General features: G+C 40.7%; 1 long non-coding RNA gene and 1 pseudogene across 2 annotated transcripts in view; both read left to right on the top strand.

Moving 5' to 3' along the window:
- The first annotated feature begins 2859 nt into the window (after nt 1-2859).
- Nucleotides 2860-25249, top strand: part of LOC139707247 (uncharacterized) — a 177031-nt gene continuing 154641 nt past the window's right edge. For both annotated transcript variants that reach the window (XR_011708821.1, XR_011708822.1), the window contains exon 1: nt 2860-2973. This is a non-coding gene — a long non-coding RNA (uncharacterized lncRNA). The remainder of the gene's footprint in view (nt 2974-25249) is intronic.
- On the top strand, nt 13851-14596 carry LOC114094093 (ribosomal protein uL30-like; annotated as a pseudogene).

The following is a 25249-nucleotide window of genomic DNA, read 5'->3' as shown; positions in this document are numbered from 1 at the left end:
ACAGAACATAAGGGTACAGCTCTCAAGGAGCTTTAGGTTTGGTAGAAGAGGCAAATATTAAGTGGCTAAATAAAATGCAATCACTGAAGAATGAGGTGCTTTGAGAACAGGAAGGCAGGATGTTGGGAGCAGTAGGAGTTGGGGAAGGCTTTCTCATGTTACTTGAGTGGGAAGCAGAGGGGTCCTGCAGAGGGGAACACATGAGTAGTGAGGCGTGAAACCTTGAAGCAAGTTTACACAAATCCAGAATAATGCAGAAGGCAGTGATGTAAGGACAAGGCAGAAAGTAGGGAGAGGAGGTGTTGGGAGGCAGGCAGGAGCTGGCTGTAGGGATTCAAGGCTTGGGTTATGAGCTTGGAGTCTGTTGTATAGGTGGTAGGAAGCTACTGAAGAGTTTTAAGTAACTCCAAGATGTGGTTTGTATCTTAGACTTTTTTGTATGAGATTCTATGGTTGTAGGAAATTTTAATTAAGTTCCCTCAGAGGAATGCATTGGAGAGATAGGGGATCCTTCAGAAACAAAGAAAATCTGAAGAACCTAAGATCTGAAGGGTGATTCCAGGACAGAAACAGTGGCAGTCGACTGACAAGTCTCTTTAGTTGGCAAGAATCAGATCCAACTTCCTCATTTTTGTTGTTCTATTTAGGATTTATATCCCTCGTGAAAGACGTTGAGTTGCTCCAGCATAGGAGAACAGTCAGTTTGGGCTGGGTGAAGTTAGCAGCTTGGTTTGAATGTTTCCTTCCCTTTCCTTTTCCTTTTTGAGACAGGGTCTTCCACGTTGCCCAGACTGATCTCAATCACTTGGACTCAAGTGATCCTCCCATCTCAGCCTCCCGAGTAACTGGGAACACAGGTGTGCTTCACCACACCTGGCTTAAAGTTGGCAGTCTCCTCAAGCCTATATCATAGGAGAGGGTGGATTCCCAAAGCAAAATCAGAGTGTTATTACCATAAAAAAGGAATGCTGGGTATGTTAGCTGAAGCAATGGGTGCCCACTTCAACAGCTGTTTGCAAGCTAGAGTTGAAGAGGAAAAAAGACCAAGGAATTTAAAAGAAGATGAGAGAGAGAGAGGTAATGGACGACAGCTGTGGTAGTATGAATAGAGACTTGAGGGATTTTAAGAATACTTATGAGCTAAAAACTGGTGACTGACTTTAGCGGAGGGAAGAACCAAGGATGAGTCCCAGAAAGGGTCCCAGAAAGTGGTACTAGATATCACTACTGAAGAGGGGAGAGAGGAGTGGGAGGAGAGATGGCAAGTTGCTAACAACACACCAAGTTTGAGAACACTGGTAGGTGTCTGGTGGATGTTAGAAGTTGAAGCACAGTAGCTGAACTCATAGGAACGACACCCATAACCTAGGAAGGATCCTGGAAGGAGCCAAGAAAGAAAGTCAAAAAGACAGGAAGACTGGAAGGAAGGAATGAGGAATGTGCAGGGTCAGAGATAAAGCGTAGTTTCAAGGAGTGAGTGGATTGGAGTCCTGGTGCCAGCAGAAACCACATTCTAGGCAGCTAATGTGTAAATAGGAGGCAAGGAAGTGGGGGTAAGAATGAGCAGGTACCTTTGCAAGGATCTTTGATGAGAATGGCTAGTTAACTGAAGGGGGCACAGCATGCAGGGAGCTGTTTATGTTTAAATGAAGATATTCAGATACTAGAAAATCGTTTTAAAGTGTATAATTCAGTGGTAGTTAATATATTCACAAAGTGGTACAATCATGACAAGTATTCTGTACCCATGAAGCAGTCACTCCTAATTCTCCCCTCCTCCTAGTCCCTCCCTGGCAACCACTAATCTACTTTCTGTATCTGTGGGCTTGCCTATTCTGGGCATTTCACATAAGCCCAGAATAGCACACTGTGTGTGGTCTTTTGTGACTGTCTTCTATCACTTCGTATGTTTTCAAGGTTCATCCACGTTGTAGCATGTATCAGAACTTCATTCTTTTTATGACCAAATATTATTCTGTTGCAGGTAGAAACCATGATTGGTGTATCCATTCATCAATCAACAGATATGTCAATTGTTCCTACTTTTTGACCTTGTGAATATGTTGCCTGAGCATTTGTGTACAGGTTTGCGTGTGTGTACGAACATAATCTCTTGAATATTTAACTAGGAATGGAATTGCTGAGTTTCAGTGACTTGATCTTGTTTACAGGCTAAGCTAGGGAGCCAGTGCAGAGGGAGAGATGGGAAAGGTAGACAGGGGAGCGGAAAAGGTGCTGGAAGAGAAAAGTGTTACTTCCTTCCCTGTCACTCACTCTGATTAACACGACCCTTAACGCCAACGCTAACCTCCACATCTACTAGACACCCCGAGCACACTTCACACTTGCTGGCCAGGGACACTGGTCTGCGCGGGGTCGCGGCCGGCCGGCTGGTTTTCTGATGTGGTTCATACTTCTAGGGCTTCCTCTGGTTGGAGCCTGTGGCCCATTCAGGGTGGTTTTCCTCCCGCAGATTCGTTCACAGGTGAATGAAGACCGCTCATCACGAAGTCTTGAGTCCGACTCTTGCTCCTCCGGGTACCCGGGGCTCCCAGTCCTCCCGAATAAGGAAAGATGCTCGGATACCTCAGGCCGCGGACAGGCACAACCGCACTTGGCATAACGGCTCCCGCCTCCGGGCCACTGCGCATGCGCTGCTTCCCGCCAAGGAGAGGGCGGGGAGTGGGCGGGGCGGGCATCTCTAGGGCCAATCGAAATCGAGCGCCCCCGCCCTCCGCGCCGGTGGACCGAGCTTGACCCCGGCGGTGGGCGGAGGAGGCGGGGCCAGCCGCGAGGCCACGGAGGGGGCGGGGCCCGCGGCTTGGAGGCGGGGCCTGGGGCTGTCAGTCCGCGCCCGCCGCCGCCGCCACCGCGGCTCCTTGCACGCTGTGGCCCTGGTGGCTGCCAGCTCTGCTGCCAGCATTCTCCATCAGGCATCCCGAGCCACCTCCCGTGTTCCGGCCCGGCGCTCAGGTAAGGCCGGCCGTGGCTGCCGAGCCATCGGGTCCCCCTTCTCGGGATCGGTCCGCCGCGCGGGCGCCCCCTCCAGACTGTGTCAGCGCCGCGGCTCCCCTTGCCGCCGGGGGCGGTCCCGGGGGGCGGGACAACAGCCCTCCCCACCCCCACCCCCAAATCTAGGGTGCCGCGCCTTGCAGGCAGGGTACCCGGCCGCCCTCCTGCTTCAGACATAGGGAGCTGGTCCTGAGCACCCTCCCGGGCCAATTCCACAATCCCTGGGACTCGGGGCGGGGGTCTCCACCCCAACCCCACACCTGTCTGCTCCCAAGCAAGGGGTAGAGACCCGGCGCGACCTCTGGGGCCAGGAAAGTTTCACTTTGTGGTCCGGGTTTGTTGACATCCGAGAGATGCGGGGAGATGGAGGCTGAGCAGCGAGGATGCGCCTCGCGAGCCGCGTTGCCTTTGCCCTGAGGTGGCCCTGGTCCAGGTTTCTCTTCCAGAAGTCCTGCCGAGAGCCCTGCTCTGGGGCTAGAGGCTGCTGCAGGGCACGCGGGTCTCTCCGCTTCTCCATTAGGGAGCCCCGGATTGCAGCAATCTGGGGACAGCTCAGTCTCTCACCCTTCCCCCTTCTTAATTTAGTATTGATATTTAGACCAGGTAGGCGAAATTACTGAGCATTTTCCTGACACTTCATATCTGTGAGGTGCTTTGCCATCCCTGATTAGTTAATTAACAAGGTGGGAAAGCAAAATAGATCCTGAAACGGCACGGTTGATGCCTGTAGTCTAGCAACTCTTTTTAAGAACCACTGAGAGCTTTAGGCTGTGTTTGCAGCGAGAGGTGCTTTTAACCAAGGTGCCTGAGAAGAGAGTGTAGTCTGGTTGCTTGAGAAGACTTGAGTAGTGATGGCAAAGCTTTTTCTGCCTCTCTTTGATTGTGTTGTTTATTGAAGATTTCCAATTTATGGCGGGTTCTTTGGTTTTCTTCACTCAAGCAAAGGAGGAATTCCAAGTGTTGCTGATGAAGCAGTTAAGGGAAAAAGCTACGGTTCAAATTAAGTTTGAATACTTGTCTACTTTTACTAGATTACCCCTCCAGTGCAGAAAACCTTAGGTCTTCCTGTTCCCTCCCCATCTTCCCCCCCATCTTCCCAGTAGGACCTTATCCAACTGGGTAGGCATTACTGGTTCCTCATTTAGTTTGAAGACCTCTTGCTACCTGTGGTTTACAGACCTGCCTAGGGACATCCTTTACGAGTGGGCTTAATTAGCACTTTCATCTGCCCATTAAGCAATAGGCTTGAAATCCTTTGTAATCAGGCGCTGTCGTAGTGTTGAATCTTTAATAATATCTAATTCATTTTAATAGTCTTTCTATAATAATCTTTCTATTAGTATGCCAGTTCTGCCACACCAGTACTTTTAATATAGAAGCTGCAATTTACTAGAAATATTATCACAGAAAAAACAATTCTCTAACAGATTTGCAGCCCACTTTACTTAAGATAATTATTGCTAGAGGCTAGGTAATTTTAAAAAAATTCTTTGGTGCGGTAGGTGTTAAAATGATTTTGATCTGTGAGGTTTTATGAGGTCATTCCTGCTGGTAGTAATGGTTGCAGTCACTATGTCACTTATATATTTTTTGGACTAATATCATATGAGTTTTTGCTCCATACTGATTTCTTTTTGGATGAATTTCTAAGATAACAAGATTCAGTTTTGATTTGCTAGGCTGTATTTTTTAAAGCAAGGTATTTGTTATATTTGGGGGTTATAGTAGAGCTATGAGGATGATAATGATGTCATATTTTATTAGCATATCTACTACACACTAGTGTTTTTGTTTGGTTTTTGGTACCAGGGATTGAACCCAAGAGTGCTTAACCACTAAGTCACATCTCCAGTCCCTTTTTTATTTTCTAATTTTAAGACAGGGTATCGATGAGTTGCTGAGGGCCTTGCTAAGTTGCAGAGGCTGGCTTCAAATTTGTAATTCTCCTGACTCAGCCTCCTGAGCCTTTGGGATTACAGGCATGTGCCACTGCCCTAGCTACTAGGCACTATTTAGAGTGTTTTACAGTTATTAAGTTATCTAATTCTCACAACCATCCCATAAGGAAGGGACTGTCATTACCTTGGGTTTAAGGCAATTAGATTGAAGCCCCCTTGCTTAACTCAGGTCATATAATTAAGCCAATGACAGCCAGAGCCTAGCCTAGGTAACCTGATTTCAGAGTCCATATCCTTAACCAATGTGTGGGTCTGCCTTCTTTCTGTAGGTGTTTATTTCTACCTGTTGTTTGTAGAGTGTTGCATTCTGCATCAGGGCATAAGAGTGCTTTGCAGTGTCATCACAAGAATCAAGTTAGGAGTTCTTCTTCTGGACTTAACTTTGCCACCAACTCATCTATGGTTTTATTAAGATGCCTCATCTCCATACCTCCCATTTCCTCATTGATGGAATAATAGTCATTAAATTCAATGAGCTAACTAGTCTACTGGAGAGAGCAGTAGATGCACCTAAGAATGAAATGTCCTCCTCTATAAGGCACAGCATAAGATTTGAGTATCGTTTTACAGGAAGCTTGTGGTTGGAGGATGGCAGGACCTGAATCGCAGACCAAGGAGTTCCCAGAATCACAGCAAATCAGGGATGGAAGGATGCTTTAAGTTGTGTAATTAAAAACCCTCTTCCTTCTCCCTCCATTACCTGTCCAGTGGATAAATGCCCCCTTAAGTGGGCACCTTTGTTCATCCTACTCCTGCTTGGACACCTCCAAGGGCAAACATTTGGTCTGCTTCACAAATCCATGCATCTGAGAAGATGGGACTGTATCCAGTGGTAGGGAATGGGAAGCTACAGAAGACCAGGAGGAACTAGACCCCCGATGACAGAACCCCCTACATCCAGTGACTGTCTGCCCACAGCATCAGAGATCCACATCTCTTGGGTGTATGAGAGGATGGAGGCTTTGGAGAGCCATTGATGGAACTGGGAAGTCAGTGGAGAGGGGAGGAGAGACAGTTTTGTCTGCATATTTCCCAAAGCTGTGCAATAAAATGCGGCTAATGCAAGGCCTCTGCAGACCAGTAAACAGATCTCCTTTCTTCTCAAGAGGGGAGTGTCCATTTAAATAGAGTGGGAAACTCCCTCTGCCTGATGAAGAAAAATAACAGCATTTCCCCAGGGGTGTTGTAGCCTCTGACACTGGCTGCTTTAACCTCTCATTAAACTTCTAGTCAGGTTGGGAATTGGGTGTTTCTCTAGCCTCAGAGGTACAGGATGTGATAGAGGAGAGAGGGGAAGCCTGCATTGGAGCATCCACTGGACCCCCATGTCTCGAAGTCAAAACTGGAAGTAGGTGCTCTAGGCATGGAAGGTTTCAGATGCAAAAGGGTGTGACTTTCACTGGGTTATGCAGAGGAGTTGGGTGCAACTGTTTCAGAGCTGGACCACTAGAACACATTGGCAGTACATTCCCCCGTCCCCACCCCCTCAGAAATGCTCTTTTGGGGGATTCTGTTCTCCAGTGACCCCTGTTAAATATGTGCTCGAGAGCCAGCACGCGTCATGGGAAGTGCTGAGAAAGGCATTGGAAGCTTTTCTTCCAATTTAAACTGAGATTGTGTGGTATTCCAAGAGGGCTCAGCGAGAGATGCCTTGATGACCACATTGACTGGAAAACAGGATCATTTGGGAGAAGCAAATAAGACTTACACAGGAAACCACCAAGGCAAAGAAAACATATTTGCAAATGTTAAGTTCATTTTTTTCTTGTTACTTTATGTATTTCTGGTTTAGAATGCAACATTTCTTAAATACTCATATTTACAAATTTATAAGTTAAAATACATTGTCCAATGGTATATATGGAAATAAACTGAATAATAATAATAATTTATTATTATTATTAACCAGGACAATTTTGGTCATATATTTTGAACATCTTTAAGGCTATTGGTTCTCAACCAGGGACCCTCCCCACCAACAGGGAACATTTAGCAAAACCTGGGGATATTTTTGGTTGTTACAACTGGGAGTGGCATATGGGCTACTGGCATCCAGTGGGTGGAGACCAGAGATATTGCTGACCATCCTACAATGCACAGGTCAGTTGTGAAACTCCACTTGAGGTTAAAAAAATTTGATGAAGAGCAAATTGAGGTTGAAGAGAAGAGGAAGGCAGAGAAACTACAAAGTATTCCCTAACCCCTTAAAAGTGAAAGCAAGGGGTCAAGAAAGGGGAAGCAAAGTTGGGTGCAGCGGCGCACACCTGTAATCCCAGTGACTTTGAGGCTGAGGCAGAAGGATTAAGAGTTCAAAGCCAGCCTCAGCAAAAGCGAAGCGCTAAGCAACCCAGTGAGACCCTGTCTCTAAATAAAAGACAAAATAGGGCTGGGGATGTGGCTTAGTGGTCAAGTGCCCCTGAGTTCAATCCCTGGTTCCCTTGCCTCTCACCCCCCCAAAAATAAGTGAAAGCAAGTATCCTCACATCTGACATCCAGAGGGAGAACTCAAACAAGTCGCTGAAACCCAGGCATTCGGCTGCCACCCAGGAACTGTTTTGATGGCTGAATTGCTCAACACAGTAGTTTGGAACAGGGAGTAGAGGCTCTTGTAATGGGAAGAGGCTGGAGGGGTGATTTGTGGAGGCAAAGGGTTCACAGGCCAAGAAGGGAAGCTGGGTCCTGCCAGAATAATTTTGAAAAGTTTTAGGGAAATTTGCAAAGGTTATTTTGTTGAGGACATTGAGTGTGTTGCTTAGAAGATACAATCTCTGCTCCAGAAGCACATGACCTTCTAGGCTGTGGATCTGAGAGCCAGAGCACTTCCCAGATTGTTCTGTGTCCAGACACAGTGTAGAGAGTGAACAACATAGTTTTGTTTTCAAGTTGCATCTGCATCCTCCTCCTACTTTCCTTTAACAATTTTTTTCATTATGGAAAATTTTAAACATACACAAAAATTTATAAAAAATATTCTGAATCCCTGTTTACCCCATGCACATCTTTAGCAATTGTCAACTCCTCTGTCCCATTTCTGGGCCTCCCTTTTCCTCTTCTTCTGTTTTTTTTTTTTTTCTTCAGTGCTGGAGCTCAAATCGAGGGTCTTGTGCATGCTAGGAAAGCTCTTTCTCCCTGAGCCATACCTCTGGTCCCAAAGCTCCCTTTTCTTAAACCTAGAAATAGCATCAATAATTACTGATCACCTGCTTACTAGGAGAGGCTTGGCAATGAAGGAGGTAAGTGGTTTTCCAGTGCTTGGGTCTTCCCAGAGGAAAACTGATAATGGGTATGCATGATTATAGGAACCATGAGGGTCTGAGAAATAGGACTAGACCAGGCAAATCTGGCATGGGGGTCGGAGGTTCAGCCCTTCTTGAGGGGAAAGTACAGCTGATCAGAGATGAATTCCTTTCTTTTTAAACCTCCTGGGTGAGAAGCCTACTGAGCATTCTCTGCTGGCTGAAACACATTTCTGGATTCAGCTCTAGAGGGTTCTCTTGGCTCCTGGAGAAAGCACAGCTTGTGCTTCCTTTGGGATGGCCCCAACCTGGTCTCGTGACTCTCTAAGTGTGCACTGTGTGGAGCAGGGCCTAGTGTCCTACGCATTCTCTCTCAGACCTCATGGCTCTTCATGGAGTTGCTCCTCCTGGAAAGGCACAGGGCATGTGGATGGCAGGGGACAGGCTTTTCCAAAGGTGGTGAAACACCCTTTCAGAGATTGCTTCTTCTCTGCATCTGTCAATGGAGGGAGGACTCCCATTCAGCTCCTGCGGTCTACCTGGCATGGAGAAAGCGTTGCTGCACATACTTGGCTTTCTTTCCCAGTGTGTCTCCCTGAGCTACAGGATTCATTTTTTTCAGGCCTTTGGGGGAACTGGCATGCCTTCACTTGACTCAGTGTCGTGTTGTAATGTGCATACGAAAAATGGCTTCAAGAGCTGTGAGAGTTCTTGAATAATCAGATAATTGATGTCTATGAATTTTAATTAGTACTGGTTTCTACAAACTTAGACATTCTGGACTAAGTTCACAAGCACGTACCTTGGTGTCAAAACCTGGGCTCCTACAGAGCTGTTTCCCATCTTTATTCTACTTATTAAAGCATTTTTACTCTCTTCTTCTACAAAGAGGTGCAGGTGCTATTAGCTTATTATAGACATTGTGTATCACAGTTGTTGAATTATCATGTATCATGATTTTCTTTGGTAAAGGCAGATCCTAGACTGTTAATAATAGTTATTATCTATCTGTGCCTCTATTACTTGCCAGGTGCATTACTTACATTTATTCTTTAGCACTCTTCCAAAATGGGAATTAGTATTCCCATTTTGCAGATAAGGAAACTAAAGTTCAGAGAGGGTAAAGAATTCTAGGATATAGCACTGGCTTTTGAACAGATCTTTTGATTCTAAAGCCCAGATGTTTTCTCATGGTTAAAGTTTGTGGGAGTTTGTACCAGAATTGGTAGAGAAGATGGAGGTTTTGAAAGGGACTGAGAGTTCTGGTTACTCCAGCTAATGAAATCTTCCCACTGAACCCCCTGGGAAACTTTGCTTTTGAGTGTGATAAATTACCTGTGTCCTATTTTTGAGCTGACAGTATAAAATAGAAGTTGCACACTGAGAGCCCCCAGCCAAATTTTGTCAGCAGAGGGGTTTTATTTGTTCTGCATAGAATTTTTAAAAATCAAGTTAGTTGTCATTTTTTAAAAAGTGGGAGATTTTATACTAAAATACAGATTTCTGGTTTCTCTTGAACCATCGGAAGATCTAACAACCTTGGGTCCCCATTCCTCTTTGGAACTAGGTAGAGTGGCTTCTCTCTTTGGATGTAGCATAGAATTCCCCTGTTTGCCATTATTTCCACCTTGCCCTCCTTACTCATTTATATTACCTGCCAGGACTCTGAAGGCCTTTGAGTTAGAGGCATCTAATAGAAGTTATGTACATTTTTTTTCTGCCAGTGTTGAAGATATATTAGAGAAAGCTTGTTCTGTGTTTGAATTAAAGCTTCCCAGCATTTCTCCAGCTTTGTAGACAGCCCAGAGGGTGACTCTGCTAGGTGTATGGATAGACACACCCACATTCCCCTCCCTAAAACCCTTAGCTATGACTAATTGGACTCTGGATGGACCGTAACAGACTAACTAGACTTGGGATTTGGGTATTGAATCAGGTATTTCAGGTAAGAAGGATTGTAGACTCAGGCTGAAAATTGTGACCTTAGGATGGTGGTTTAGTGAACAAAGAAGCCAGTGGCACAGAGGTGAGAGATCACAGGGCAACAGAAAGAAAGGAGCTGCCTGGTCCTTCCTGTAATGAAATTCCTCTATCTACAGCATTGGCAGAGTGATACCTGTTGAGTGCTTACCATAATGCCAGGCACTATCCTAGATGCTTGTGGTTTATCAGTGAATCAAAACAGTCAGAGGTCCTGTTCTTCTAGGGCTTGTATTTTGGTGAAGAAAAATGGACAATTCCAAACAAGAGTGCAAAAAAATGTAAAAATATGCAAAGTGGTAATAAATATCAAGAAGAAAAATAAAACAGTATAGAGATAGAGAATGGGCATATCATGCAGTGATACTATGTTAGAGAGGTCGTTCAAGGAGGCCCCTCAATAAAACAATATTTGAGCAGAGATGGAAATGAAATGATGGGGAGTGAGCCACAAGGAAACCTAGAGATGGAGCACTCTAGGCAGAGGATTCAGCAACTGCAAAGGCCCTGTGGTGGGAGTATGCTTGGCATGTGTGCAGAACAAGGAGGATATGGCAGCTGGAATGCAACAAATATTAGGAGAGGAGGATATAAGGGATTGCAAGGTCTCAAGCTGTATTGAAGACAGGATTTGCTTCTGAAGTGAGATGCTATTGGAAGATTTTGAGCACATGTGATATGATCTAGTTTATGTGTTAAAAAATGTATGGAGAATAGGAACTGGATGTGTAGTGGGTATATAAAGCAGCTAAGGTGAATGAAAGCTTGTTCTGTGTTTGAATTAAAGCTTCCCAGCATTTCTCCAGCTTTGTAGACAGCCCAGAGTGGGTGACTTTGCTAGGTGAGTCTGATTCTCCTAATCAGAATGCTGATTAGGAGGCTGTGCAATAGTCCACATAAGATACAATGGTAGCTTTGAGTAGGATAGAGGTTTGAATACATCTTAAGGTAGAGTTGACAAAGGGTGTATTGGTTATTAGATGTGAGAGAAAGAGGGGAGTCAGGATGACTTGAACCTCTGAGCACAAACATTACTACACTGGGTTGTATTTCCATTTCTCTTCCTGGGAGACATTCAAAAGCAACAAGGAAAATGAAAAAAATAAAATAAAAACTTTGAAAACTCTAATTTTAGAAAAAGCTGGATATGAATTTAATTCACAGATTTCAAAATATGTGCAAAGACTGTTCTAAGTAGATGAGCTCAGGTGGAAACTACATGGTAGAAAGTGAAGAGAAGTAGAATAGAGATACACAGAGCCCAGCAGTACCTTCTTAGAAAGTACCAGAAAAGTCATATTTACAAGGTGGGAAGTATACCCTGATGTGGAAAAGTTATATCCCTTGCTGTAACAATTGTAGGAATTGAATGTGTAGCTGGGTATATAGTTTGGTTCAGAGAGTAAAAGAAGAGAATTTGCATCATCACATAGGTGAGCCGCCATATTTGTAGGAAGCATTTTATCTCTGTGGTAGCAGGGAAGAGAGCCTTTGGGTTATGACAATATGTCATCTGAAAGTATCCTTGGCATGTCCCCTGTTCTGCCAAGAGTATCTCATGCAAATACAATAGATATCCAGGAAAACTTAGCTCACTCAATTATTATGAAGAAAAAAATTGTTAGACTTCTGTTTCTGAAAGTGGTAGGCTAGGTTATTTGAACCAAAGTTCCACTGAAAATGTTTAAATGTTGAATATATTTTTGAGGTTGAAAACATTTTAGATTTCCTTAAAAGCACTAAAAGCTGAGAAGATAAAAAGGAACTATGAGGACAAAATCTGTGATCAATTGGGAACCTAGAGAGCTGGATAAAATACTAGAACATCTAAGTTGCTTTTGCCCTGAGAACATTTGTTGATCCTAATATAGACTGTGGTTTGGCAGCCCTGTAGGACAAGGAGGTTAGGAGTCAAAGTACATGGCTTGCGCAAGGTGAGAGTCTCATAGGAGACCATCTCCATATGGAGCTGTAACTTGTCAGGACAAAAGTAAACCAGAAGTAAAACTGTGTCCTCACCCCAAGGCAGAGAAGGTTGCCTTGGTTTTGAAAAGAACCCAAATAAAAAGGAAAGCGAACTTGTGGTCAGCAGTCAGCCTTTTGACAGATTTTGATGGTTTTATAATCACCTCAACTTCAGAGAACCCTAAGCCATGAACTTGGTGTAGGTAGCTGCAGGTTGGTTTTGTATCCTATATAAACCCTAGATACCTGGAACAATCAAAGGTGAGTCTTTGTAGGAAGTTACCTTTTTCCTAATTTTATAGGATTGGTGAATGGTATAATCAGAAATAATAAGGCACAGAAGAAAATAAAATATGATGAAAGAGTAGAAGTGATTAACAGGACAGATAAAAGACTCAAATTCTTTAGGTGTTGTAAGTATAGAGACAAAAAACTATGCTTGTTATGTTCTTAGAGATAAAGGCAAACTTACATATCTTCAGTGGCTTGGCAAATTTGAAAAAGAACAAACAGAACTTCTACAAAATAAAAAATGCAAAACTAAAATTTAAAAATGCAATAACTTACCATTAGATGGCTTATTAGATAAGGTCAAAAAGGGATTAGTGGATGAAGAGGGATAAGAAACTATACAGAATTCTGAACAAGGAGTCAAAAAAGAAAATATGGAAGAGAGGTTCAAAGACATGGAGGTAGAATCTACAGGTAGAATCCACATCACAATTCCAACTAACATGTACTTAGTTGGAGTTTATAAAGGAGAGGAAAGAAAGAACCAAGCAGAAGCAACTATTCAAGGGAATTAGCATTGAGATTTTCCCAGAATTGGTAAAATTTATTAAGCCCTGAATTCAAAACAATAAAGGCAACGAGAAAATCCTAACAGCAACCAGAAAAAAATTTAAAAAGGCAAATTACGTTGGAAAGAGTGGTTACATATTTCTTAACCCTAACTACAGAAGCCAGAAAGATAGCATAGTAAGGTCTATAACTGAAATAGCTGACAACCTGGAATTCTATGCACAGAAAAAATATCTTTCAGGAATAATTGAAAAATCAGAGTGCTTCACCACGTTAGGGTTTCTGCCTCTGTTAAAGGCGACCTTAATTGATATTCTGCAGACTGAAGAAAAGTGACTCCTGGTGGAAAAGCTAAGAGATGACAAGAAATAAGGGGTGTTAAAAAAGCAATAAATATGTAGGTAATGCAGATTAATAATGAAGTATAAAACAAAATTTTATTATCTTATTGGATAAAATATATGGAATTGAAATAAAGACAAAAATGACATGTGAGTAAAGAAAGGAGGTAAGAGGAATCAAAAGCATTCCAAGGTCCTTGTGTTCCCTGGAAGGAGAGTAAAGATAATGACTCTCTTCAGGCTAGGTTAACAACATATGTTGTAATTTCTAGAAAAAACACAAAAAGAATGGAAGCAGAGTAGGTAAACAGCCTAGCTCCTTGAGGAAGATCCATCTGTAACATACAGTTACAGAGAGAATGAAAGTAAAAGGGTGGAAAAAATGTATACTGTCAAATAAGAAGCCAAATATTAGCTCAAATAGGCATTATGATTAAAGCATTGTTAGGAATACAAAATTTCTTTTCCTCAGGAAAATATTAGTTTGAAAATTTTTGCACCAATGAACAGCACACTATAAAAACAACAACAAAATAACAACAATAAAAGAACTCATTATGAGCAATAATCACAGCATTGGGAAGATGGTGGAGGAAGAGCAAGGAAAAAAAGATCTCTTTGGTTCCAGAAAAATCTCTTGAAAAAGAGGAAAGCTTATCAGGCCCTCGGAGCTGCCCAGACAAAGCAGGTGCTTTTGGCAGAGAAGCAGAGGAAAGGCTAAGAGTTCAGGTTTAAGTGACATGGAATCATCTACATGATTCCCAGTGGCAGCAATGTGACAAAGTATACCTCAGATGACTTAGTGAAACCTCATGCTTTGGAAGTGCCCGATAGACATTCCTTGGTCTTTGTTGTTCCATCCAAAGGGTTGATGGGGTGAGTTTACTGGTGCAGAAGGCCATCGCAAGACTTTGTTTGAAGAAAATGTTTAGTGGTATTTGTCAAAGTCACCCCCAAGCCCCAAAATGCTACGGATAGTGAAACCTTCTGTGACCTGGGGATTTCCAAATCTGAAGGCTATCCAGGAACTCATCTTGAAACATGGACAAGCAGAGGTCAAGAATAAGACCATCCCCCTGAGAGATGACACAGTGATTGAGGAGCACCTGGGGAGGTTTGGTGACATTTGTCTGGAAGAACTCATTCATAAAATTGCCTTCCAGGGGAGTATTTCCAGGCACTCGCTTGGTTCTTGCACCCTTTCCACCTCTCTGTGGCCCATCATGCTACCAAGAATAGAGTGAGCTTCCTCAAGGAGATGGGATATGGGGCAGAAGCATCAATCAGCTCATCCACCAGCTGAACTAAGATCAGAAAATCTGAAAGTGGTACATAAAGCATGTGTTTTTGTTCTATGGAATTGTTATCAAGTATCTTCAGAGAAGATTGTTTTCTGCCTTATCTTCAGAAACTGAAAGGAAAGGATTGGGGAAGAGATGGTGGGTTATAATCATGGCTGGTACCTCTCATTACAGCCCAGTTCCCAGGAAAATTCCATTGTTCTCCGCATTGACCACCTCTGCCTCTGAAATCAACACATGCCATCGAGGAAGGAGTCCTGTTCCTCACATCTTCTATCCTGGGGTTTAACGTTGGTGAATAAATAACCCACACATGTATACAAGGCTCCCTGAGACTCTTGCAGCAATGGATCAAGTCCAGGAGCATACTTAGGAGGAAAAGCACACACACACGCACACACACACACACACACACACACACCCCAAAACCCAAAAACAAACTACCAAGAGAAGTAGAAATAACATTGATCATAGCTATGTTAAATGAGAACAGATAAGACATTTTAAAGAAGAACTAGGTCAGAGGACTTTCTGTATGGGTATTGCTGTTGTAGTAACGACAACATGGTATTGATTCAAGGATAAACGCATAGTCCAATAGAACAAATAGAAAACCTGGAAACTACTTCACATTTCTGAACTGTTGGTGTGTTGCAAAGGGGACACTAAGATAAAGAGTGAACTTTCCAGTAAATGATACTGAGGCTGATGGGTATGCATATGAAAAAAATATATAATTTGAATGTCACTTTACATAAGACATGAAAATCAATTTCAAAGGGATTGAAAAACTTAATTAGGAAAAGAAACACTAGAAAAGTTTTGAATAATTAGATATATCTCTTGTGATCTTTGCATAGGGAAGGATTCTTAAATAATATGCAAAAACATTAGCTTTCACTAAAGAAAGGATTGAAAATTTGATTATGTTAAAATTAAGGATCTGTTTTGATCCAAAGCTACTATGAAAAGAATGGAATAATAAGTTAAGAAATTCATGAGCTTTACAGGGACACAGAGGATGTCTGTTTTAACTTCCACAGTGCCTAAAACCAAAGCTCCAGCATTCAGGGTACTATGTGCTAAGTGCTTGTAATTATTCCCAAACGATGGCTACTCATCTACAGGGAAGAATCCACATCATAAAATCTTTATTTTTTTTTGCTTTCTCTTATGTTACTATTCATTTCTTACAGAGGAAAAAAAGAAATAGGGATGGTAGCTTTAATCAGGCAGTTGTTAAAAAATATTTATTCAGTGTAGAAACTATGGTTTTAGGATTGGGTGGGTTCTGAGAAGAATACATGGAAATATGAAACAGAGACCTTTTCACAAAGGACTTTTTAGTCTTCTTAGGAGGTTGTAGGAAATAGGGAAAAATTTATGACAAATCTGGGCCATTTAAAAAAATGCCATATATATATATATATATATATATATATATATATATATATATATATATATATATCAGTATCTAGGAAGACCAAAAAAAAAACACTAATGTAGTTAGTAATTGGGGGAGCTATCACAGGGGAAGAAAGACTTGATCTATATATAAAAAGTGGTTAAATTTATGGAGAAAGGAAGAAAGCATTTCTTGTAAGGAAGAAAAATTGAAGGTGCTTTGGGACCAGGACAGTCTGACCAAAGGAAAGGAAAGAGCTTGGAAGACAGATTCTTTATATATATTTTTGAATGACTGATTAAATGAAATTCACATATAATGTATTTTATAATTTTATAAGAGATTTATTACTCAATAAGTGATTTTGAGGAAACTGTTTAGACATTTAAGATGCATCTTTAGTTAGAAGATATGAACAGTTTTATGCCAACATATTTGACAATTTAAATGAAAGAAATAAATTCCTTGAAAAACCTGACATACCAAAACACAAGAAGAAATAGAAAATCTGAATAGCACTGTACTAAAGAATTTATTTTATTATTCAAGAACTTCCCACCAAATAGCAGAAAGATAAACAAAATTTATTTGCAGATGATCTCTCTAGTAAAGTCTTCTAAACATTTTAAAAAAGTAATAACATCAATCTTACATGCTTTTCTAGAAAGTAAAAAAAAAAAAAGTTAGCACTTCCAAGTTTTTTCTAAAGAAAAACCATCATACAAAAACTTGGCAAAGACCTTACAACAAAAGAAAATTAAAGACCAAACTCTTATATATACAGAAATCCTAAACAAAATATAATCAAAATGATTTCAGCAATCCATAAAAAGGCTAATGTATCATAACCGGTGGGATAGGTTTCAGGAATTCAAGAGTAGTTTAGGTGGCTGTGGTGGCACATGCCCCTAATCCCTTCTACTTGGAAGGCTAAGGCAAAAGAAGCTCAAGTGTGCAAGTCCGGTCTAGGTGACTGAGCAATGCACTGTGCCAAAATAAAAATGGCCAGGGGGATACCTTAGTGGTACATTGTTTGCCTCGCATGTATGAGGCCCTGGGTTCGATCCCCAGTATCCTTCTTCCATAAGAATAGTTTAACATTTTTTTGGAACATTTTTTATTTTTTGGAAGTGGTTGGAAACAATACCTTTATTTAATTTATTGATTTTTATGTGGTGCTGAGGATTGAACCAGGGCCTCGCATGTGCTAGACGAGCACTCTACCACTGAGCCACAATCCCAGCCCTGAGAGTAGTTTAATATTTGAAAACAAATCAAGATGATTCCCTATAGTAAGAGAATAAAGTAGAGAAATATATTATCATCTTAGTGGATACAAAAAAAGAGAGGATTTGATAAAAATTCAATGTTGATTCATGATTTTAAAAAAGTCTTAGTCCTTAATCTGATAAAAAAATACCTAAAAGTATCTTAAAGTAAGCACAATACTTAATGGTGGAATATTGAAAGTATTCTCTCTCAGATGTCTGCTTATCCCTACTATTTAACATTGCATTAGAAGACCTAACTATTGTAGTAAGGCCAGAGAAAGGCATAAAAGGCATATGGATTGGAAAACCATCTTTATTAAGAGGAAACATGATTGGGTATACAGAAAATCTGAAAGAATCTATAAAAAAAACTATTGGAAATTTTTTTTTGTGGGGGATTGAACTCAGGGGCACTTGATCACTGAGCCACATCCCAGCCTTATTTTGTATTTTATTTAGAGACAGAGTCTCACTGAGTTGCTTAGTGCCTCGCTTTTGCTGAGGCTGGCTTTGAACTCGTGATCCTCCTGCCTCAGCCTCCTGAGCTACTGGGATTATAGGTGTGTGCCACTGCACCCAGCTAAAATTATTAGAATTAATAAGTAAATTTATCAAGGTTGCTGGATACAAAAATCAATACATAAAAATCAGTTGTACTTTGCTGGGCTTGGTGGTGCATGTCTGTAGTCTCAGCAACTGGGAAACTAAGGTAGGAGAATTACTTGAGTTTATGAGTTTGAGGCCAACCTGGACAACATAGCAAAACCCTGTCTCAAAGAGGAAATAAGAAAAATCAATTGTAGTCTTATATATTGATGACAACAACAACAACAAAAAGAAAATGAAATTTCAAAAACCAATATCATTTATAAAAGCCTTAAAAAGTGCCAACAAATCCATAGAAACAAATGCAGTGAAGATGGGCAAGATCTAAAACCAGAAAGACATATTGAGAGAAATTAAGGAATGCTTAAGTAGATGGAGTGATATACCATATTCACAGATGGGAATGACTCAATATTGTAAAGATATCAGTTTTCCCAAAATTAATCTGAAATTAAGGAAGTCATTCAAAATTCCAGCAGTCTTTAAAATGGACATCTCCAAACTGATTATAAAATCCGTATGGAAAAGGAAAAGGGTCAAGATTACCTAAGACAGACATGAAGAATAAGAAGAAACCTGGGAGAACTTATGTCTTAATATATTTGGACTTATTATAAAGCTATTATAATGAAGTCAGTGTGGTATTTGTGCTGGAATAGACAAATGGCCCTGTCAAGGAGTAAATGCAATTTGTTCTCAACCCCCATGTGTTCTTGTGATGGATAAAAAGCCAGGTTAACATGAGAAAAACAATTTTATTAATGTGTGAAGTACACATCATAGGGGAGGAAACTCAATAAAAAGTAACCTAAGGCAGGGGCTTGCAATTTTGTTTTATGTAGCATCTTCAACAAAGAGCAATAGATTTATAGAGAAATGAAGGACAAAGAAGGGATTTTAGGCCTTACAGGGAGGAAAACTAATGAGAAAGTAAATATATGGGGGGAAACTATGGAGTAAGGTTGCTTGTAAATTCCTCTGGTGCTGCCTTTGGACTAAGACTCTAGAGCTGTCCCAAGGAGAGGAGAATTTATATCCTGCCTTTAGGAAGAAAAGTGGGGGAGTAAGGAGAACTTAATTATCATTAGCTAAAAGATAATTTTTATGTTAAAGAGGTACATTTCAGGGTGACATATTTTCATTTCTTCTGGCTCAATGGAACAGATTAGAAGATTTCGAAAGAGCTCCTCATATAAACACCTGATTTACAACAAAGGTTAACACTAAAATATGATAGAAAAAGGATGGGGTTTCAATAAATAGTGCTGGTCCAACTTCATATTCACATGGCAAAAAATAAATTTGACATCTTCCTCAAAACATTCATAAAAATCAATTCTAGCTGCATTGTAATCTACATACAAGAGATAAGACACAAATTTCTTGGAAAGAAACACAAGAGAATATTTGTGTAATCTTAGACTAGGCAAGCATTTCTTAGACAAGACGGAAAGCACAGAAAAGGATATTTTCCCATATTTTATTGGTCCATTATAATTATACATAATGACAGAATTCACTGTTACATTAAAGGAAAATATTTGATAGATCAAGAACTTCTGATCATCAAAAAATGCCATTTAAAGAATGAAAGGGCAAGACACAGTGTAGGAGAAGATATTATAAAAGAATGACAAATCAATAAGACAAGTAACCCAATAGAAGATGGGTGAAAAACTTCAACAACCACTTCACATAGGGGATGTTCAATTGTTTAATCCATTTATTAAAAGTTATTCGATTTCACTAGTTGTCAAAGAAATGCAGAATAAGACTCCAATAAGATATCTACATATCCAGCAGAATGGCTAAAATTAAAAAGTCAAACAATACTCAGTTTTGATGAAAACATGGAACCGTTGGTCTGTTATGATTTGTTGGTGGAAGCATAAACTGATACAACTACTATGGAAAACTGTTCAGTAGTATCTATTTAGTAAAGCTGAACATACATACACCTTATACCCAAGTTTCACTGCTTTGTATAAACAGAAATATGTCTATATGTTTACCAGTACACAGGTATAAGAATGTACATAGTATTTATATTATTCACATTGGCCTCAAACTAGAAACAACTTAGATTTCCAAAGGCCATGGAATAATGAATTATATAAAGAAATCATATTTGTGTAATATAGGCAGAAATGAGAATTAGTAATCTATAACTATGTGTGAAAACATGGGTGAATCACAAGCATAATGCAGAGGAAAAGATACTAGACCTGCAAAGAGGCATAACTGACCTCTGGTGATATAAATGAGAGAGAGTTGTTGTTACTTGGGGGACGTAATGACTGGAAGGGAAATTAAGAGGACTTGTAGGTGTGGATCATGTTCTGTTTCTTGATCTTGATGGCACCCCATATGTCACGATATATTAGGAGTTTATTTTGTGAAAATTCATCAAGTTGTTCACTTATGTTTTGTACAGAAAGTGTGTATCTTACACTTTATTAAATTTTTATTAAAAAAATCTGAATCCTCACTTCAGTTCTTAAATCAAAGTAATTTATAGATAGCTTCTGTATTTAAATATAAAATGAAATTCAGGTCAGCATTTTTATAATGTTGGAACCAGGAATTGGACTACATACAATTAAAACTTTCTTTGAAAAGCAAAATTTAAATTATAATAAAAATAAAAAGGTAAAGAAATATCAACCCCAGGGAAATATTTGTAAAAAATAATATGTATTGCCAATCAGATCATTAAATATTAAAAGATTGATAATACCCAGTGTTTGCAAGATTTAACAAAAGGGAACACCCTGTTTGTGTTGGTCCTCCATTATTATAATAAATGCATGCAATAGTAAACTTATAAAGAGAAAAGGTTTATTTTGCCTCACAGTTTTGAAGGTTTCAACCATGATCTACAGTAAGACTTTGGGTCTGTGGCAAGGCATTACATCTTAGACCAAACTGTTCATGGTAGACCAAACTGTTCACTTCATGGACAGGAAGCAGAAAAAGAAAGAAACCAGGGTCCCACAATCTCCTGTAAAGTGACACCCTTAATGAAATGACCTAAGGATCTTTCATTAGACTCCACTTCCTAACAGCTTCACCACCTCCCAATAATATTCCCACCCCGGGGAATAAACCAACAGATGGGCCACTGGGGACATTCAAGATTCAAAAATGGTAGCAATACTGTTGGAATTTTCTATTTCCATAACATTTTTGGACGGGTTTGGCAGCATCCTTTAAACTTAAAACGTGACTCCTATTGACCTAATAGTTTATTTCTAGGAATTTCATCTCAGGAAATATACACCACACACAAACACACACAAATGAATATATATTATACATCTGTTCATTCTCATGCATGTGTTTGTATACGTATACCTACATATGTATTCTTATGTATATGTCTGTACATGTAATATATGTGTATATATATGTATATCAAGATATTGAAGCATTATATAATATTAAACTTGAAAATACTTTGTGTATTAACAGAAGACTGGTTAAATAAGGTTTTCCCGGTTTTAACTGGGTCTGGTAGAAAGACTCAGGTTGATGCGTTTCAACTGATAAAATCAGATGACCAGGAGATTTTGAGAAGAGTAAGTTGATGAATGTTTGTGTAGTGTGAGCCCATGTGTATTTTATTGGATAATTCTGGGACAGTGTACATCAAACTATTAACTCTGATGGTAAGATTATGAAAACATTCACTTTCTAAGTCATTTGTTTGAATTATTATGAGTGTATTACTTATGTAAGATGTAAAATCACCTAAAAGCAAAATAAAATTATTTTACAAAATGATTATATAATTAAAAATATTCATATACATGTTTAAAAATATATAGAAACATACCCAAATGTCACACTGGCTATCTTTTGGGGGATTATTGATGATTTTAGGTTTATTTTTATATTTCTTCATAGTTTCCAAATTCCCTACAATGAGAAGATGCTAATTAGCACTCTTAAATTTTGTCTTGTGTTTTACCAACTTCATGATAAAAATTGAACTGCCCGTGAAGGAACGTCCTTCTCCTTTCTGCCTCTTTACTTTTATCTACTGCTCATCTTCTACCTGCACTCTGCATTTCATTTTTATTCTTATTTACTGGAAATAATTAGAGCCAATAAAGAAAAAAAGTAGAAGCTCCATCTTTTCTTTTAATGCACATACCTATATATGTCAATATCTAATCTTTTTAAAAACATAAATGGCAGACTTGACCCCTACACCTTGACCACATTCTCTGACTTGTGGTTCCTTGAACTGTCCCTGCTGTTCTCACCTGGTGTGACTAGCCAAAAGCCCCTTTTGCCCTTTCCTCTAATCCCTGTGCAGTTGGCAATTATGGTACCTAATTGTTTGATGTTTCTCCTAAGGACTTTAGATGGAACAGTTCAAAGGCGACAGAGCATAAAAGGAACACAGACATGGCTGTGGACACACAGGCAGCTGAAGGACGATGGGGAATGTGGCTGATGCTATTTCCAGTTATTCGTGGAGGTTTTTGTCCCTCTGTTTCTTTTAGTTATGGCACATCCCCCTGCTCAGACAGCGAGGGCATTCTATGTTCATTACCTCAAGGGACAAGTGACATAGCAGAATTCAGAAATCAATGCTTGGTATTTGATTTCCCAAGGCCTAGTCCTCATGGGGACACCAAAGGACTCAATGTTTAGACAAAAGATTTAGAAGGATGCCTGATGAGTTCAAGAAGCCTCCTCTAGCTCCTCTTAACGCCCCCTTCCCAGTGGGGCGATGGTGTCCTTGGTGAGGGGAGAGAAGAGCTGGAAGAAGGAGAGGCGGCCAGTTAGTGGCCCCTGGGGAGGCACACTGGGCCCTGTATCTAGACTGGATCCTGAAGGACAGTGACTTGGGCAAACTCCTTGAAGGTCTGGGGAGCCCAAGAACAGAGACAGTCTGGGGCCCAGTATGTAGGTCAAGCCCAGCGGCTTCAGTACTCACTGAGTGAAGACCAGAATTTAAACTCACCTCTGGGGGAATGGGAGGGAGGGGAGACCTTGAATTACGTGGAGTTAATCACACAGAAGATTTAAATATAAATGAGTTGATTAGAGAAAGTAAAGTTGTGTCCCTAATGTGCTTGAGTTTGAAAACTGAGAACTGTCCCCATTCCAAACTGAAGTGGAGAGGTTCACTTTTCTTTCTTCGTGCTGGTGCGGCTGCTGGCTGGGTTTGGATGTGATTGGCCACCAGCTCCAGGGATTTCTGTAGAACTCATCTTCAAAAGCTGGCCCACTTTGACTCCTCCTTGCTGCTTTGATGGGCTGCCCACATGGGTGGGTCTTTGGCACAAACACAGACCTGATTCCCACCTTCTTTGGCATCTTTATGCAAGATGGGTAGGCAAAGGTGAATAGAAGGAGACCTTCCTGGGCAGTACTCTACAGGCACCCAGCCCAACACACACTCAGAGTTGATGCTGAATACTGAAGAGATGCAAATGAAAACCAACCAGAAACTTCTTTCTAATTTATTAAACCTGAGAGAAAACGCCTGCCGCTGAGTTGCATTCATTCCAGAGTCGGTTAAGTGATTTGCAGACCCAAATGTATCATCAACTCATAGAATTTAGAGAGAACTTTAGAAGTCACCAGGCAGCTCCAGCTTCATCAGCACTAGAAACTTCACTTAAGTGGATTGTCACAATATCATAAACCAGTGGAAAGGAAAGGACAGGACAGAGTCACTGGACCTACGAGGGAAAAGGCTGTTGCTTTGCAACCATTATCAGGCTGTGGGTATTTGGGGTTTATTCCTGTAAGGTTGTCCCACCATCGGTTCAGACACATCTGACTTTGGCACAGACCCTAACCTGAGCTCCCCCCTCCTCTGCCTTCTCCCTTCTGCGTTCCTGGGTGTGCCCTCGCGCCCACTCGCCTCCTCGCCCTGTGCTGGGGCTGCTTCTCCTTCTCTCCATGTTCTCCCCACGCTTTGCACCTTCCTTTCCTTGCAGTGTGTATGTAGCTCCCTCCATGTAGCTCCGTTGTTCCTTTCCACCTCGCAGACTGTCTGCCAGCTGGGGAGCAGCGTGGCAGTGCTCTTCAGGAAATGCTGTCCTTTGGGTGGGAAAGGACTGGCTTCCTGGCAGTGCCAAGATGAAGATCCTTTTTGGCTGAAAACAACAAAATCTTTATCTGTGGAACTTCCTGTTTCCTCCCCTGAAAGCTGTGCTTCTCAGACATGGGGCATCATGCCAGGGGCACATGAAATCATAGGATAAACGGGGTGCATCTTCCTGGATGTTACTCGAAACTGGGGGGGGAATTGTTTTGAATTTTTCTTCCTTCTAAAACCTGTTGCCACCCAGGGTTGAGGAAGATGATGGAGGGTGACATAAAATTCACAGGCATTTAGAGATTAACCAAGGGGGTATAAACATTCCTTTTTTTCTGATAAGCTGCTTTGGCTATGTCTTCAGAATTTGGGGGTGTCTTTCCACTCCTCTGCTGTTAGGACATGCTTGAGTAGAGATTTTTGAGTAGCATTTAAAGCTTTCCCTGTAAGTGGCAAGCTGATTCTGGTTTAACCCAGCAAATTTGGATCTTGGGTTGATTTAATTAAGTTGGAAATCTTTTGAAGTATTAATAGAAGTTTCTTTCTTCTTCACCAAGAAGAAAGAAACTTCTATTAATACTTAAAATTTTTTCCTATGCCCCTCTCCTTATTCTGTTATTAATTCATTACCGGGAACATTTGAATTGTTATAGAGAGTCTCCACTCTCCAGAAATGTTAAAAGCGGAGATAATGATAAAAACAGGGAAGCAGCACTCTCATCAGGATTTTAAATACCTATGTTTTCAAATTCATAGCAGAGACAAGCAAGACTTCATTTGTGAGAGTTTAGGTTTGAATATCAAAAGCAAATGTTTGAAGGAATCAAGGTATATGGGTTGAATTATGTCTCCCTCCCTGCCAAATTCGGATGGCGAAGTCTTAGTTCCAAGTATCTCAGAATGTGACTGTATTTGGAGATAGGGTCTTACAGCAGTAAGCAAAGTAAAATGAAGTTATTAACATGAGCTCTAATCTGATATGGTATTCTTAGAAAATATGGAAATTTTGACACAGACATCCACAGAGAGAGGACAGTATGAAGAAACACAGGGAAGAGATGACCATCTGTGAGCCAAGGAGAGAGCCCTGGGACAGATCCTTCCTTCAGCCCTCAGAAGGAATAAACCTTGACAATACCTTGATCCCAAACTTTAGCCTTCAGAACTGTAGGCGATAAATTTCTGCTGCTTAAGTGACAGTTTATAGTAGTTGTTTTAGTTAGCTCTGTTACTGCTGTGACCAAAAGACCTGACAAGAACCATTAGAGGAGGAAAAGTTTATTTGGCTTCATGGTTTCAAAGGTCTCATTTG

Source organism: Marmota flaviventris, chromosome 10 (genome assembly GCF_047511675.1).
Source record: "Marmota flaviventris isolate mMarFla1 chromosome 10, mMarFla1.hap1, whole genome shotgun sequence".
Lineage (NCBI taxonomy): Eukaryota > Metazoa > Chordata > Mammalia > Rodentia > Sciuridae > Marmota > Marmota flaviventris.
The sequence above is the reverse complement of the archived record's forward strand: the minus strand, read 5'-3'. Positions and strand labels throughout refer to the sequence as shown.